Here is a 12,723-nt window from a genome sequence, read left to right as displayed (position 1 = left end):
CTGACAATTAAACGTAGAAAAAAATAGGGGGCATTACTTTTTGACTGACCCTCGTAGATAGGCTTTCTTAGGTTAACCAGTATTAAGGAATTGTTTGAGTATTAAATCTATACGTGTGTATGGTATATGCAAAATACATATTTATTAATTATCTTGTGTTCATGTAGTTCTTATTGGTAAACGAGAAGTATTGGGTTGGTACATAAGTATGTAGCACCACACACATATATAGCATTGACATCAGTTGTCAATAATATATATTACTTGCAACAGTCTGCCAATACTGGGGTAACTTAAGCATGTGATTTTGAGGCAAAGAATTCTTTGAGCAATGTTCAGAGTACATTTTCATTCACAAAGAAAGTTCCTTGTAGGTTAATTTGTAGAGAGCAGAAAAGGTGAAAATTTGAGGGCGCAAGATCAGGTGATTAACGTGAGTGTGGGATGGTTTTCCCAACCTAACTCCCATATATTGGTCAGTCTAGCAGAATGTTAGCGGGTGTTATCGTGAAGTAGCATTGCTTACCCAGTCTCCTGGATTGCGTGTTGAAGACATCTCAGTTGTTGACAAAGTTCAGCAATGATGGTTACACTTTGAGGAAGCAATTCAGTGTACACCATGCCGTCACTGTTCTGCCAGAAGCAAAATGTTGTCTTTATGGATATGTGAAGGTCTTTTGTACAGGGAGTTGCTGCTTGGTTTGGGCTCAACAGTTCCTTCCTTTTCCTTTGTTAGTATTAAGACAGTTTCTCATCACCAGTAATGATACTGGGTAGAAATGATCGATGTTGTTCACCAGCCAATTGGTGAGCAGCAAACAGAGATGTATAAATGGTCACCTGTTGATTTTTGTGACAACTTACTATCACATTTGCCAATTCTCAAGTACACTGATGTGAACAATTGTGGATTAGTGTGTTTAAAGAATCATCATACCCTGAAGATCTTCCTCCACATGGAGAGTCCATGGTGTCAAAACAATCCTTAAAATGAGATTATCATTTTCTTGCCATGATTTGTCCAATGGAATTATCTCCATATACGGTTCAGATGTTTCTTGTTGCCTTCACTGCTGTCGCCCCTCTATTGAACTTGAACAAAAGAATGTCGGAAATGTTAAGATTTCTCCACTTGGCACACCATATCCTATCCGCAGCTCAACTCGCGATCTCCAAATGACAAAATGATACATACAGGCAAATAGCAATAGTTAACTACAAACAATAAAAAAGCCAATTGATTTATAAACAAATAGCAACTTGAATACCAACAAGCAAAAAAAAAAAAACACTTAAAACTTATGCATCAACCTCTCAGCTCTCTGAGCCTGCAGGTGTGTGTGTGTGTGTGTGTGTGTGCACTGCTGACAAAGGCCTTAATGGCCAAAAGCTTTAATTGTGTGAAACTTTTCGTTGTGCCTATTTCGATTCGGCATCTCCACTATATGGTGAGTAGCAACTTTTTTTCTGTTATTGTTACATTCCATCCTATTTTAATATAAAATTTGATTATCCAAATAAACCAGTTTTGAACACCCATTCGTGTAATTGATGCTTTACTGTGCAGGATGACTAAGTAACTGTGTGGGTGTAATGTATACATCAAAATAAAACATTGTTTGCTTTGTTTCTGAGTTATGATGGCATTACATCATGGGCCAAAACTGACCTTTGGTGTCATGTTTTCCTGCATTTTGATGGACATTACTTTGTACTCCCTTCTTCCCTGCTCTGTTGATACTGGCACGAAATGCCGTTATTTGATGTGGTCAGTTCTACTCTGTGACACTATTGTAATGTATTGGCACCAGAGATATTGCATACCTTGATTCTGTTGTTAGTTCATACATGCAGTCACAACATACACAATGATGTAGTCAAATGGTGAATATGTGGATGTGCACCTTATTTACAGTGTAGCAGAAGGCAGTGCACAAGCAGCAAGGTGATGGTTTGACACTTTTCTGTTCAGAAACATCTCAAATATACCATCAGACATCCACAGCTTTGAGCAGGCATTTAAGGGCATGGTGCACCACAATTCAGTTGTCATACACTGGATGGAGTGGGTGTTGAGAACATCCTGTAAACGGTAAATAAGACCATAAGTGCCCTTTAGAGGTTCCTCAACCAACTGTATGGCACCTTTTTCCGTGACAGAAATTCCACTCACTTCACTTCCATAAGTTCAGGAGCTGCCACCTGTAGACTACGTTAGACATAAGAATTTCTGTTGGTTATTTGAGCTCCATGTTGCTAACCAGAGTTCGGTGATCTGGTACTGCTAACAGCTCAAACAGATTAGTCTCCTTACCTGTGGAGGTGTGATTGTTCACTACATCCGCATGCTGCCATATGAGAATCTCTGAGTAACTACAGTAAGAGCATATAGGCATAATTTTGCAGTAAACACCTGGTGTGGTACAGCGGATTATGAGTCCTCTGACTGCATGTTATTCCACAGTGCCTGAGTGGTGGTGTGTATTGACATTTCTTCGAGCATGAACTGGGGATCAGCTTAATGCTGTCCCACTCTCTACATGAACGAACTTCCAGTTCATGCACGATGGTGCCCCTGCATATTTCAGTTGGTAGGTAAGAAAATATCTCAGGCTTGATTATCTCAATAAGTGGATAGGTTATGCAGGACCAGTTGCTTGGCTCATATCATCTCAGGATCCTAACCCCCTGGACTGCTGCCTTCGACACCATCCCAAGGAGCTTGTGTATGGTGTCACAGTTGAGAATGTAGAGCAACTGAAGCAGTGAATTTAAAATGAATGTGTAGAATGGGATGGAATGGAGCTTGCAACATTAAGAATAGTAAGACATTAAGCATGTTCGTCTATATGGATAATTTTTTTTTTTTTTTTTGTGTAAAAGTACAGTACGTAGTTGGTGGGATTTGGCGTCTCTTCGTGTTGATAACTCTACTGCATAATTCTGAAATCAAGCAATTTCAGCCACTACTTAGTTACTTTTGAATCACACTGTGTATAGAAAATCGGTAATTAAGTTATGACGAGTAGAATACAAATATAAAAAGTAATGGACAAACAAAATCCTTTCCAGGTCAAATTCGCTCAAAAAAACAAGGCAATTGACTGGCAATCTATTTTAACTTCGGTGTCAGCATTTATCCCGACCTTACAGTAAGAAGAATTAAGTCATTCAGTTATGATCATAAATTGACAGTAATCTCTTTTGTGCCGGGCAACATAATCTGTAGACTCCATGCTTTCCAGCTCACTGTTTTCTTATTTCCACCATTTGTGCATCCTTCATCAGTACTCTGTCCCCTTGCTTTGTAATATTGTATGGTGGTTCGTTTTAAAGAGGGAAGTAAAAATGTGAATATATGATGAAAATAGTCTGACTTGTACAAAATGCCTCTTGGTTTTTGTTTTTCTTTTCCATTCTAGCCAAAATTGACAAAAGCCTTATCTAATTCTACAAATGCTTTAAATTTTACATTTGCAATTTTCAGTGTATTGTTTAATATAAATAATATGGACAGGTAGGGATGGGAAGCGAGCACATGTATCTATACACTAGAAAACTACGTGGTGCATTTCGTGTAAAGTGTCTTGAGAGACTAGGGTAGACAAGCATGCTTCAGGCTTTTTGATCAACCAGTCTTTCCAAGACTACAGGCTAGAACTTGTGGGAAAGTGGAAACAGCTCTGTCATCAACAGAGGTATAGCCTTCCTTCAGTTGACAGCATACCTGCCATCTGGGTATTGCAGGTAATATATGGTATTTATATTTTACATGTGCTGCATGAAAAATAATTATTAATAAATCAGTGTCAGATGTAAATTGTGCATTTTAGTTGTGTACTCCAACTTTTTTTTTTAGTCAAATTAATATTAAAAGCAGTTAAATTAACTGCATCTTGAAACTTTAAGATGGGGCTCTGGCATGAAGGCAGTTTGATGTTGAAAGTTGTTTCGGAATTACTGCATCAGTGTAAACATACATAAAACTTGTAATAATCTACGGACACCCGAAATGGTATATATTGTCAGAGTAAATGCCAGGGTAAGTAGACACCTTGCTTCATCTGTAAAAGTACTCTGTGGAAGCATTTATTATGTCTCTCAATTTAGAGACGCCAGTATTTTCGCCCAGGCTTCTGTAAGTGCTCCATAATATGACTTCTGTTTCAGAGCATCATTCGTTTCTAAGTATTTTGCTTAACTTCATCATAGTATTCATCTGTGTGCTCAATGCCACTGTCCTCTTAGAGGAAAAAGACTATTCTGACCCACACATGTACACCACCATGCAGTTTGACAGTACTTTGTATACTGCTGTTCCCTCACTCGAGTATGCTCTCAGTATTCCTATCAAACTTACAATGCACCCTCAAAAATAACATAGATTCAGCATAGTACTGGATGGTTGGAACTGCTGCGTATGTTTGGGGAGCAGCTTGTTATAGATGTGAAGTTAAAAATATAATGGAAATCTTTAAGAGCTGAATGAACTTCAAGTTCTGAATACAAAAGTTTAGAATAAAAACAAATTGCATGCTAATTATGGGAAAGGCAAATACAGTGCTCAAGGGAAAACTATAAAATGCATTTTTTAATCCCATACTTTAGTCATTTCATCATCTAAATTGACTTGTTTCAGTGTTGACAACATATAATCTGACTGCTCTGGATTGCAGCAATTTAAATCTATCTGTAGGTACAGACTACCGAGCATGAATCAGTTTTGAATGCATAACGAACGTGTTTTAGATCCCTGAAGCTGTATCTAATTGATACGGTTCTTTACGATACATGGAATCAAAGGAATTAATCCATTGAATTGTGTACTGTCGAGAAGGGGTAGCTCAAATGAGCACTTCTAAAGGTGTTTTACTATTTCGAATTTTGTTATTGGTTATCCATGTATGAGAGTTTTTTGTATCCCATGAGATAGATTCCTACCCATCTCCAAAATGATATTTCCCCAAGTTGATTACCACCAGTCTTTGCATTGTTCTGTAGATAACTGTGTCAATGGAACTTTGTTGCAGCATGTAGAATAGATTGTGAAAAACAAAAGCACTGTCTTCACAAAATAGCACAGCTTGTTCAGGGTGAGAAAAATGGATAGCAGTCATTTGCATCCTGTGACATGTTGTTAATAGAAATGAAGAGTTGATGGCTGGCTGATGTCACATTGTTTGTTAAATGTCATTACCCTACTCCTAAGTTAGATGAGTGAAGATGTGTTCTTGGCCAACTGTGTTAGTGATAAAGACACTGTGTGTGTGTGTGTGTGTGTGTGTGTGTGTGTGTGTAGAGAAGCAGTCAAATATTGCGCTTTTTGTGCAATTCCCTTTGTATTTAGTAGTGGGTGACCAATTGGAATGGCAAAAGGATGTCATTTGATTTAGAAATACAAAAGCTACTTTGAAAGGTTATAACTTTGGTGGCAGGTAAGTATTGTCAAGACTCATACTGTGCAAAAAATGATTGACATAGATTCGAAATTATGACAAACACATGAAAGCTCACTGTTGCAAAAAAAAAAAAAAAAAAAAAAAAAAAAGGGGGGGGAAAGGGGGGGGAGAGAGGAAGTCATTTTAACACATCCATTCTGTAAGAGATCTGTGAATCAGATGTTCCATGTCAAATCAACAAAGATGCCACTCTCAACATCTCTGGCTTTTGTCAAGTTTGTTGTCTTAATTGTACGAGGGTCAGTCAAAAAGTAATGCCTCCTATTTTTTTTTTCTACGTTTAATTGTCAGGAAATTTAAATGCAATTACATAGGTTGAAAACCACAACATTGAGGATCATTTTGTCATTTTTCAATGTAATCTCCGCCCATCTCTACAGTTTTGGTCCATCTTTGAACAAGGGCATGTATCCCAGCACGGTAAAAATCACAGCTCTGCTTCCTAAGCCATTTACGCACGGATGTTTTGACGGCCTCCTCATCTTCAAAATGAATCCCACGATGAGCTTCTTTTAGTGGCCCGAACAGATGGAAGTCTGATGGTGCCAGGTCAGGGCTGTATGGGGGATGAGGCAAAACTTCCCATCCAATTTTGACAATCTCGTCAGAGGTGTGACGACTGGTGTGTGGTCTTGCATTGTCATGCAAAAGAAGAACATCTGCCATTGATTTTGTTGGGCGAACTCGCTGAAGACGTGCTTTAAGTTTTTTGAGGGTTGTGACGTATTGAACAGAATTTATTGTGCATCCCTGCTCCAAAAAATCAACCAGAATCACACCCTCTGTATCCCAGAAAACTGTTGCCATAACTTTCCCTGCCGATCGCACAGTTTTGAATTTTTTCTTCCTCGGCGAGCTTTTGTGACGCCACTCCATTGACTGCCTCTTTCATTCGGGTTCAAAAAATGCACCCATGTTTCGTCCCCGGTCACAATTTTTTTCAGAAACTCATCTCCCTCCAAACGGAAGCGCTGCAAGTGTTGGGAGGCTATTGTTTTCCTTGCCTCTTTATTCTGATCGGTTAACATTCTTGGAACCCACCGTGCACAAACTTTTGAGTACCCCAATTGTTTAGTTATCGTGATCACACTGCCTTTACTAAGAGAAATAATGCGACACTTCATCTGCAGTCACCCGACGGTCACAACGAATGATGTCATCAACTTGCTGAATGTTGTGTGGAGTCACTGCACTCACCGCCCTGCCGCTCCGCTTTTCGTCAGTCAACGGTGTTTGCCCTTCAGCTTCCTTACGACGACGAACCCATCGTCTAACAGTGCTGACATCCACTGTCACAACACCATACACCTTCAGTCTTTCATGAATGCGTATGGGCGTTTCACCTTCTGCATTCAAGAATTCAATCACACAACGCTGTCTAAAACGAACATCGATGTCGGCCATCTTACAAACTTCTGCTGTGCTGCCACCTGTTGACACAGAAAGTTACTACTGCAGTGTATTGCAGAAGGTTTGAGGAATGGCGCCAAATTCAAATTTTTCACTTAACTTAATTTTTTTAAGTAGAAAAAAAATGGGAGGAATTACTTTTTGACCGACCCTCGTACATTGTCAGAAAATGGAAAACACCAAATTACAGAATTTTAGCACAATTATGGCAAAAGCAATTTACATAAGTTCTGAAAATATGTGGAAATTTATACACACATTGCAGACACAAATTGCTTAAGTTCTGTTATGATACAGGGAGAAATGTGAAACAAGTAAATTTGGTAAGGTCTGGGAACAAGCTTTTGAGATGATACTCAACATGATTTCAATTGTGTACACTGTTCTAACATGTCCAGTGACCTTGACATGAATTATATTGAAATGTCACCTTTAAAATTGAAGACAAAAGTATATTAGCTGGTTCATCTTACACAATACATCGTAGTGAAACACCATATTGGGATGACATTTAGAGTATGAGATAGTAACTAATACATACTGTAAAGTGGGCCGACTTTGAACATTTTAAGTTTGTTTTTGAAAATTAAACAAACTTTTAAGATATTGAAATCACTGTTTGGGGAATTGCAAGAGGCATTGCTGAATATGATAAAGCAGATAATACATTTTTATCCCCCCCATGCCTAGTTTATTTTTAAAAATTTTTCACTCTTCAATTTGACCCCATGTGTCAGGGTCACTTTGAACATAGAAACATTTGCGTATTCTATGGGAGTCATGTCAATTACTGGTAACTGACTCCCCTATCATATGAAACAGCATGGTATTTGGTATATAAATATAGTTTTGGAAGTACATTATTTAGAAGAAATGAGTGTTTTTATGAGTTTTCTTTAATCACCTGAAACTGTATGATTATGGCTTAATTTTGCTAATAATGGAAATGGGTGATGAGCTATTTGTGAAATAAGAAAAATTATTTAAAAGCAGATCTTTTCAAAACAGTTTGTATGACTTTAAAATGTGATCACTATTTTCATTTCTTTTATTAAATAATTAAAAACACTCTACAGGAAAGGAAGTTGCCATAAATGAGTGTCCACTGTAGAAGATGCCATAGACATAAAATTTAAACCCAGAATATAGCCTTCCATCCTACAAATGTCATCTTTCTCAAAATCTGTCACATTGGGAACATTAGGGAAAAAAACCACACATGCTCTTCATCTGGTTCCAGCTTGGAATGCCATTTTGTCAGAAGTGTAATTTCACCAGTGATAACATGTCAAACACTATTTTACACTTTTCTTTGAAGGAAACTTCACTAAAACATGTTTTCCAAGGAGCTGATGTGTCAAAAAATAGGGAAGGTGCTGTTCAGTCACCCCTTGAAAGACAAGCCTTCATATTTTATTTTTTTTTTTTTTTTTTTTACATCACCAAAGAATAAATTTAACATTTTATACTTTCTGTAAATGTTCATTCAAGTGTTAACCTTGCCCATAGAAACTCGTTTCAAATTCTAAACTCAAAAATGCTGCTATTAATAGGCAAATGTTTTTGTGGTTGTGAAGGAATTTAAATTTCCAGAACATTATTTTCTGCCGTTGTTATACAATGTCATTTCATACTGATTGTCATATCACCTGAAAGTATCTATTTTTGGCAATATTTAATGACTCTGACCTTAGTTCCATATTTACACACTAAAATGTAGCATTTATTTTATTTTAAAAATATGCTGAATTGCTGTTCAGTCACCTCGATTTATGGTACAGCTATGTAATGCAATAAAGCAATACAGATGGCAACAAAATGATGCCAAGTACCAAAAAATGTCAACTTTTAAAAATTTGGTTAGATAGGAATGCACAGTATTGTAACAATGTGAACAGGAAATATTTGTAATACACAAGGTAACCAACTGTGGGCTCTGACCTTAAGTGGTGCAACACCTGATATAACCATCCTGTCTAACGCATGTTGGTTGCCAGGCAAACTGGTTCAAATTTGCAAACATGAGTGTGTCAGGACTTACCATGCCTCAATATTAGTTAGCATCATATAACACTGTGTATCTTAGTGAATTGACATGTTTGGTCTGTTGCTAATTGACTGTAAAGATACTAAGTTTCGTGAGACATACAGATGAAGGTGAAGGACCATGAAGATGTATGGAGCCAATTATAACATAACCAGTATATGCATTAACATTCAACCATATCCAAGCCACAAGTGACCTTTGTACATGCACACACACAATGAGCTATCACTGAGGCACGAGTCTGTTTGGTCCATATTAGATATGTCTGATGAATTGGAGGAAACCTTGGTTTTAATATTATGGCCAGCAACAATAATACAGTGTAATGTACATGTCTGCAAAGTGTGAATCTTTGCAAACCACTTTTGAGGGAAGGACTCTTCATCATTTTCAGATGTCAACAGCTTCTACCTGTGTGTTATACAATCAGTTCTGTTTTTCTTGAACAACTGCATTAGGTTTGCCGCATACCTAGGAAGTTCACGTATAACTTTTGGCTATGCAGATTTACAAATGATCTCACCAAAACATTGTTTTTACTTGTTGACAGTTGGCATCAGTAATGCCACCTCTTTCAGTCTGGAAATTTCCAACATGAGCTTCACATTTTGATGAATAAAAAATAAAAAAAACACACACACACACACACACACACAGAGTGCAGGGACAAATTGCACCACACTCTTGCATTGTAACTGGTAGAATTTGGGTAATTCTAATTTCATTCCTCGATTTTCATCTCTGAATTTTTGATACAAGTATTCCAGGTTTTTCCAGACATTTTTGTTTATGAACTTCAAACCATTTACGCTGACACAAACAGAATATTTCTTCCTGGGCAAACAGAGGCTTATATATCTTCTCTGTTGTAGAATTCTAGTACGATTCACAAGGTATTCACTTAGCCCACATGTAGTTCTTGGATTAGTAGCTGGTAAGACACCACATTCTTTGAATAATTGTTGCTTTGCTCACTAAATAGTTTGAGGTTCCAAGCTCTTTTTTCAGTCCTTAGAATGCTCCAGAATTTTCGAAAATGTCAACATTTGGATCTTGTCATTGATTGTGGTTCTAGTACTGTGAATTTCTCTTTAAACTGCATTATAATTTCAGTCTACACATTTGTTTCACACACTGCATTTTTCCCCCCCACATTGGATATGTGTTTATTTTTAAATACCTCAGGCACTTTCTCAGGTATTTTTTGTGCTTTTTTTTCTGTCTCTTGTTTTTAACTGGGCAGCACCAAGAGATACCAGATTCTGATTTCAAGCAGCTGAATCTGATTTTGGGCTACAGGCGTGATATTTGCCTGAGGAATTATGCAGGCTTACGATGCTAATCAGTTTCCATGTATATGGTTCGGGTACACAACCTTGTTCCCATACTAATTTTGTCTTACATCTAACACACACTTTGTGGTCTGTTGTTAAGCCACAGATCATACCAACCATCAGCATTTGCACTTCGTCAGCCTTTCAAACTGCACCTTCATTGTAGATTTGTACAGTTGCAACACACCATTCCTTTCGCTGTAACTTCCTCTATACATTTAGCATCCACAATGCCATCTGAGCTTTGATGGCGCACACACTTTCCATACAAATTTTCGTATCTTGTCACTTAGTTTTATATTGCTTCCTTACTGTGGGGTCATTCCATATCAAATCACTCAATAAAAAATAAATTTTAGACCCACCTCCTTAGATTTTCGTGAAATTTGGCTCAAATGGTTCTAATACCATCCTGACAACACCTGTAATTTCTTTTACTTTATCTCTCTTAGTTTTTTTTTTAATAAATTTTTAAAGTTTTTATGTTTTGCGTTTTACGAACCTTCGGAAATGGTAAATTTAATTTGTATTCAGAACTTTAAAATTGTTTATCTTAAACTCTTTCTTTTTAGATAACATCATGAATTTTTGCAGAAAGTTTATTTATTATACATATTTGAAGATAAAAATGGTACTATTAAAATATATTAATATTTTCTATGAAAAAAATGTTTTTTTTTTCTTTAATGGATGTTTTGTTTTATAAGAATTGCAATATCTAGATTCTCAGACCTGATAGCATGCTCAAATTTGTTTTAATTCACTCTTAAACATATAGGCTACTTGATAAAACAAAAATAATGATGGCTTTTTAACATGTTTATTAATTATAGTAGATTACGTTGGAATTATGTATAACCCAACTGATTGCTTGAAACATTGAATTTTTTGAGTAATTTTGTCTTTTTTAATAAACATTAATGCTGATTCAAACTGTTTTTCCACTTCATCCAAGAGCTTTCAGTTCTTTTGATACAGTCTTTTTTGAAGTAATACATTCTTCCAGTGCCGTTTGATTGACGTGCGTTCACTACACAGACTATGTGCTCCAAAGGCACTATGCAAGAATCTTCTCTTTCAGGCCAATAAAATGATACAGCTGGTCCTGAAGCATGTAGAAATAGAATTTCTGCATCTTCTTCCTCATTGAATATTGTTTTTACCAGTCCAAAGTACCAGTTACCATCATAATTTGCAGCCACATAGCTATTTATGGATGGTTCAACGCAAACCCAATCAGAAGAAGAATGGAAAGAAAAGACTAAGGAGGGTTTTACACTATCTGTAGTCCTTCTAATTTCAAGGTTTTTTGTTGGAAGTGGTTTGAAGTTATGAAAACTTCTTGTTCCAGGAATGGTTCGGGTTGCTGAAAAACGTTTTTCTAGTTTTAACCTTCGCAAATCAGATTCTTTTTTGTCAATAAAGTGAAAATGAATGTTTTCAATATTTATTTTTTTTTCACAAAACTTGTACACATCGATTGCTGTCATTATTTGTTCTTCATCTGAAAGCTGTAGACCGGCTTTCCTTAAAATTCTTTTAATAGTTCCTCCTAGTCCATCACAAATTGACTTCCCATGACTTGTTGCAAAAAAAGTGTTGGGCCTTCAAATTAAAGTCTCGCAAGTGTTCAGTCAAATTTTTAAAACTTTCTATTTTTGTACTGCCCAGCACAACCATCTGTAAAGTAGTGAACTGAGTCAATGTCAGTATGATGTAATGACAGCCACTTTGTAATTTCTTTTTGTACAAAGTTAACAAAACCAGTGTCATGTTCTTGGTCGTCACTAATAAAACAGTGGTTCGAAACAAAAACATTGTTTTCCTCATTTCTTAGAAAAACTCCAACTGGGTGTAGAGTACAACCACCTCTATTCCAGTGGTAACTTTGTATCTCATTTTGTATAACAAAGGAATCATTTTCACTGAAACCCATCACAATAATTCCTGTTTTGGGTGGTGGTGGGTCTTCTTTCAATCTTTTAAAGGCTTCTGATTGGGATTTTGCTTTAAAAGAGTGCGGGGTGAGCTTTTCCAATGACCTAACCAATAAAGAAATGTAGTCTTCAACACTGATAGACTGTTTGATCATTTCTGCCCTGTCTGTGTTAACCCAGTGACTGATTACAATTTCTTCTTCTGAATCATAATCTTCACTTAGTTTTTCAATTAAGTACTCAGTTAGTGCAGTATTTGCAGGACAGCTGTTGCAATGATGTAACATGCAGTTTTGGTTTTTCGCGTTGCACACAAGCATCTTAATTAGGTCTTCATAAGATTCTTCACACGTAACTAATGAGGAGGTATTGAATAGGATTGGGGAGAAGAGAAGTTTGTGGCACAACTTGACTAGAAGAAGGGATCGGTTGGTAGGACATGTTTTGAGGCATCAAGGGATCACAAATTTAGCATTGGAGGGCAGCGTGGAGGGTAAAATCGTAGAGGGAGACCGAGAGATGAGTACACTAAGCAT

The sequence above is a fragment of the Schistocerca gregaria genome, chromosome 4 (genome assembly GCF_023897955.1).
Source record: "Schistocerca gregaria isolate iqSchGreg1 chromosome 4, iqSchGreg1.2, whole genome shotgun sequence".
In the NCBI taxonomy this organism is placed as follows: Eukaryota; Metazoa; Arthropoda; class Insecta; order Orthoptera; family Acrididae; genus Schistocerca; species Schistocerca gregaria.
The sequence above is the reverse complement of the archived record's forward strand: the minus strand, read 5'-3'. Positions refer to the sequence as shown.